Below are 6,292 nucleotides of genomic sequence, written 5' to 3' on the forward strand. Positions count from 1 at the left end.
GGAGAGAGGAGGAAGAAGGAGACATGAGAAGAGGGTGAGGGAGGGACCTGCCATCCAGGACCTCTATACCTGGCGGCGTCAGAGGAAGGCCCTAAAAATTGCCAAAGACTCCAGCCACCCTAGTCATAGATTGTTCTTTCTGCTACCGCACGGCAAGCGGTACCGGAGCGCCAAGTCTAGATCCCCAAGCCATAAGACTCCTGAACAGGTAACCAAATGGCTACACTGACTATTTGCATTGACACCCCCCACATATTTTCTTCTTTTTGTTCTTTTGTTTTAGTAAATATTTTCTTAACACTTATTTTTTCTTAAAACTGCATTGTTTGTTAAGGGCTTGTAAGTAAGTATTTCACTGTAAGGTCATAGACTGTTCTAGTCATAGACTGTTCTCTCTGTTACCGCACGGCACGCGGTATTCGGCACATGTGACAAATTAAATTTGATTTGATTTGAGCCTGCAGCACTTGAACTTAGGTCTAGAACTGCAGGTCTACAATGTAGGGAATGATTTGTACCAAATACAATGCTCTTAGTTTTAGAGATGTTCAGGGCCATTTTATTACTGGCCAGCCATTCCAAAACTGACTGCAACTCTTTGTGAATGTAAGGGAGTGCGTAACTGGCGGCAGGGAAGTCAGGTGCAGGAGAGCAAAACTTGGTAATCAACGAAGCAGTTTTATTCATAAAACCACTGGTAACCAGAACCACAAACAAATGGGTACAAAACCTGTCGTGCACCAGAGAAAACGTGCACATGCACTTACAAAAAACAATTCCGCCAAAAGACATGGGGGAACAGAGGGTTAAATACATAACATGTAATGAGGGAAATTGAGACCAGGTGTGTGAGAAGACAAGACAAAACAAATGGAAAATGAAAAGTGGATCGATGATGGCTAGAAGACTGGCGACGCCGACCGCCGAGCGCCGCCTGAACAAGGAGAGGAACCGACTTCAGCGGAAGTCGTGACAGTACCCCCCCTTAACGAGCGGCTCCAGCAGCGCGCCGACACCGGCCTCGGGGACAACCCGGAGGGCGATCCGGACGGAGACGGTGGAACTCCTGCAGCATTGAAGGGTCCAACACGTCCTCGACCGGAACCCAGCCCCTCTCCTCCGGACCGTACCCTTCCCACTCCACAAGGTACTGAAGGCCCCTCGCCCGACGCCTCGAATCCAGTATGGAGCGAACGGAGTACGCCGGGGCCCCCTCGATGTCCAGAGGGGGCGGAGGAACCTCCCGCACCTCAGGCTCCTGGAGCGGGCCAGACACCACCGGCCTGAGGAAAGACACATGGAATGAGGTGTTAATACGGTAATCGGGGGGAAGCTGTAACCTATAGCAAACCTCGTTCACTCTCCCCAGGACTTTAAATGGCCCCACAAACCACGGGCCCAGCTTCCAGCAGGGCAGGTGGAGGGGCAGATTTCGGGTCGAGAGCCAGACCCGGTTCCCCGGTGCAAACACCGGGGCTTCACTGCAGTGACGGTCTGCGCTGTTTTTCTGGGGCAGCACGGCCCGCTGAAGGGGAACACGGGCAGCTTCTCATGTCTCCTCCACGTGCCTGAACCAGTCGTCCACCGCAGGAGCCTCGGTCTGACTCTGATGCCAAGTCGCCAGAACAGGCTGGGACCTCAGTACGCACTGGAAGGGGGAGAGGTTAGTGGAGGAGTGGTGGAGCGAGTTCTGTGCCATCTCGGCCCAGGGCACGAACGCCGCCCACTCCCTCGAACGGTCCTGGCAATAAGACCACAGAAACCTGCCCACATCCTGGTTTACTCTCTCCACCTGCCCATTACTCTCGGGGTGAAACTGGCTGATCGAGACCCCCAGACGTTCCATGAACGCCTTCCAGACCCTCGACGTGAACTGGGGACCTCGATCAGACACTATAGCCTCAGGCACCCCGTAGTGCCGGAAGACGTGCGTAAACAAGGCCTCCGCAGTCTGTAGGGCCAAAGGGAGACCGGGCAGAGGGAGGAGACGGCAGGACTTAGAGAACCAATCCACAATGACCAGGATCGCGGTGTTACCCTGTGAGGGGAGGGATCGGTAAGGAAATCCACCGACAGGTGCAACCACGGCCGTTGTGGAACGGGTAAGGGGTGTAGCTTCCCTCTGAGCAGGTGCCTAGGAGCCTTACACTGGACGCACACCGAGCAGGAGGAAACATAAACCCTCACATCCTTAGCCAAGATAGGCCACCAGTACCTCCCGCTCAAACAGTGCACTGTCCGACCAATCCCAGGATGACCAGAGGAGGGTGATGTGTGGACCCAATAGATCAACTGGTCACGGACAGCAGAAGGGACGTACAGATGCCCAGTGGGACACTGGATGGGAGCGGGCTCTGCACGCAACGCCAGCTCAATGTCCGCGTCCAACTCCCACACCACCGGCGCTACGAGACAGGAGGCCGGAAGTATGGGAGCATGATCCATGGCCGCTCCTCTGTGTCATACAGCCGGGACAGTGCGTCTGCCTTCACGTTCTGGGAGCCTGGTCTGTAGGACAGGGTGAAAACAAAACGGGTGAAAAACATGGCCCACCTTGCTAGGCGAGGGTTCAGTCTCCTCACTGCCCGGATGTACTCCAGATTGCAGTGGTCAGTCCAGATGAGAAAAAGGTTTTTAGCCCCCTCAAGCCAATATCTCCACACCTTCAAGGCCTTGATGACAGCCAACAGCTCTCGGTCCCCCACGTCATAATTTCGCTCCGCCGGGCTGAGCTTCTTCGAGAAGAAGGCACAGGGGCGGAGCTTCGGTGGCGTACCCGAGCGCTGAGAGAGCACAGCTCCTATCCCAGCCTCGGACGCGTCCACCTCCACCATGAACGCCGAAGAGGGATCCAGATGGGCCAGCATGGGAGCCGAGGTAAACAGAGTCCTCAGGTGACCAAAAGCCCTGTCCGCCTCAGCAAACATAAACGTACCGGGCCCCCCACTGCAAACGTACCGGGCCCCCCTTCAGCAGTGAGGTAATGGGAGCCGCTACCTGACCAAAACCCCGGATAAACCTCCGGTAGTAGTTGGCAAACCCTAAGAACCGCTGCACCTCCTTTACCGTGGTGGGAGTCGGCCAATTACGCACGGCTGAAATGCGGTCACTCTTCATCTCCACCCCTGAGGTGGAAATGCGGTACCCTAGGAAGGAGACTGCTGGAAGAACAGGCATGCTCGGCGCGTGTAGCGGAGTATATCAGAATGTCATCAATATACACCATTACACCCTGCCCGTGCAGGTCCCTGAAAATCTTGTCTACAAAGGCTTGGAAGACTGATGGCGCATTCATCAACCTGTACGGCATGACGAGGTACTCATAGTGCCCTGAGTTGGTACTGAAAGCCGTCTTCCACTCGTGTCCCTCCCGGATAGGCACCAGGTTGTAAGCGCTCCTGAGATCTAGTTTGGTGAAGAAGCGCGCCCCATGCATTGGCGACGCCGACTGCCGAGCGACGCCGACCGCCGAGCGCCGCCCGAACAAGGAGAGTAACTGACTTCGGCGGAAGTTGTGACATTTAAGGGTTTCAGTGACGTCATTAGCTGTGGTTGCTTATGCGGATATGGTTGAATCATCAGCATACATGGACACACATGCCTTCTTTAATGCCAGTGGCAGGTCATTGTTAAAAATAGAAAAGAGTAGAGGGCCTAGAGAACTGCCCTACGGTACACCACACTTTACATGTTTGACATAAGAGAAGCTTCAATTAACCTCTGGACGGGCTCCGTCCCGTATGCGGGACGGAGAAATCCTATCGACGAAAAATCCTATCGCCATTTGCATAACAAAATGTAATATATATTTTTTCAAATATAGGACTATTTTATATCGTTTTATAGATACACCTATCCTGAATCGAACCACGTTGTCCGATTTCAAAAAGGCTTTACAGCAAAAGCAAAACATTAGATTATGTTAGAGGAGTATATCGTAAAAGTAGCCACATAGCAATTTTCCGACCAACCACATGCATCACAAATAACCAAAAAACAGCTAAATGCAGCACTAACCTTTGACAATCTTCATCAGATGACACTCCTAGGACATCATGTTACACAATACATGCATTCTTTTGTTCGATAAAGTTCATATTTATATATAAAAACAGCGTTTTACATCGGCGCGTGACGTTGACTAACTATTTTCCCTCAAATGCGTCCGGTGAAACAGCGCTACAATTTACTAAATTACTATTCGAAAACATTTTTAAAATGTGATATTGTCATTCTAAGATTTATAGATTAGCATCTCTTGAAAGCACCTGCAATGCCAGATTTAAAAATAACTTTACTGGGTAATCACACTTTGTGATAAAAGGGGATGCGATACTCAGAAAAATAGGCTACCGTTACAGGTCAGCGCCATCTTGGAACAATCGCATATCAAATCTAGTCTTGTATACTATTGTCAATAATCCCTTACCTTTGATTATCTTCATCAGAAGGCACTTCCAGGAATCCCAGGTCCACAACAAATGTATTTTCGTTCGAAAAAGTTAATCCTTTATGTCCCAATAGCTTGTTGTTGTTAACGCGTTCTGAAGGCTGCTCCAAAAGTACCGGCGTTCGCGGGACTTCTCTCTCAACAAAATGCATTATTTTTTTATTTAGGTTTGTTCAAACATGTCAAACATTGTACAACATAAATCTTTAGGGCCTTTTTCAACCAGAGCTCCAATAAGATTCAAGGGGGACGGTTGCATTGTCTTTCTAAACGTTTCGAAAGGGGAGGGTAGCCAGGGGCGCCGGCGTCATAATGGTGATGGCCCTCTCCATGTGACCACTTTCCACAGACTCTCATTCTGTCAGTTTTCACAGTAGAAGGCTCAAACCACCTTGTAAAGACTGGGGACATCTAGTGGAAGCAATAGGAAGTGCTCAATAAACCATTGCTCACGGTGTGATTTATAGGCAAAGTGATGAAGTTGAGTCCGCAATTCAGAATTCCACATCCTGTTACGATCTGTCTCGGGGTTGACTGCCATATGAGTTCTGTTATACTCACAGACACCATTCAAACAGTTTTAGAAACTTTAGGGTGTTTTCTATCCACAAGTATTAATTATATGCATATCCTAGCTTCTGAGTTTGAGTAGAAGGCCGTTTAAAATGGGCACGAATTGTTTTCAAAAATTGCTGTAGCGCCCCCTATCCTAGGCGACCGTCAAGAGGTTAAATAAAACCCTCTGAGTTCTTTCAATAGATTGCTCTGAATCCACAATATGGCAGAGGTTGAAAAGCAATAACACATTCGTTTTCTAAACAACAGGTTATGGTCAGTAATATCAAAGGCTGCACTGAAATCTAACAATAAAACTCCCACAATCTTATTTTATCAATTTCTTTCAACCAATCATCAGTGTCAGTGCAGGGAACTGTTCCACATGTTGAGTGCCCTTCTCTATAAGCATGCTGAAAGTCTGTTGTTATTTTGTTTGCAGAGAAATTGCATTGTATTTGCTCAAATTTTTTCCAACAGTTTGCTAAGAGCTGACAGCAAGCTGATAGGTCCTCTTTACCTCTCTTGAGTAGCGGAATTTATTTGGGTTCCTTCCAGGCATGAGGACAAACACTTTCTTCTAGGCTCAGATTAAAGATATGACAGATAGGAGTGGCCATAGTTGGCTACCATCCTTGGTAGCTTTCCATCTGTTGTTAATGCCAGGAGGTTTGTCATTATTGAGCAATAACAATAATGTTTCCACCTCTCCCAAACTAACTTAGCAAAATTCAAACATACAATGCATTTTTTTTCTCTTCTTTAACATTTTTAAGCATGAACACGATGGCTCACTGTTCGTTGTTGGCATTCCCTGCCTAAGTTAGCCCACTTTGTCGATGAAGTAATAATTTCAATAATTGCCAACAAATGGTTTTGTGATGAACAATTCAGCTAATTCGGTGAGTTGAATTTGTCTTTCTGCCCATAATATAATTGAATGTACTCCAAAGTTTTTTTCCATCATTATTTATATAATTGATCATGGCATCATAATACAGCTTCTTCTTATTTTCGTTGAGTTTAGTCACATAATTTCTCAGTTTGCAGTAAGTCAACTAGTCATATGTGAAGCCAGACTTATTAGCCACTCCTTTTGCTCCATCTTTTTCAACTATACAGGTTTTCAATTCCTTGTCAATCCATGGAGCTGTCAGTTTCTTAACAGGTGCATATTTATCAATAATTGGAAGAAGCAATTTCATAAATTCATCAAGTACAGTATCTGGATGCTCCTTATTAATCACATCAGACCAACAAATATTTTGAACATCATCCACATAAGAG

The sequence above is a fragment of the Salmo salar genome, chromosome 22, assembly GCF_965601325.2.
Source record: "Salmo salar chromosome 22, fSalSal1, whole genome shotgun sequence".
NCBI classification, from domain to species: domain Eukaryota; kingdom Metazoa; phylum Chordata; class Actinopteri; order Salmoniformes; family Salmonidae; genus Salmo; species Salmo salar.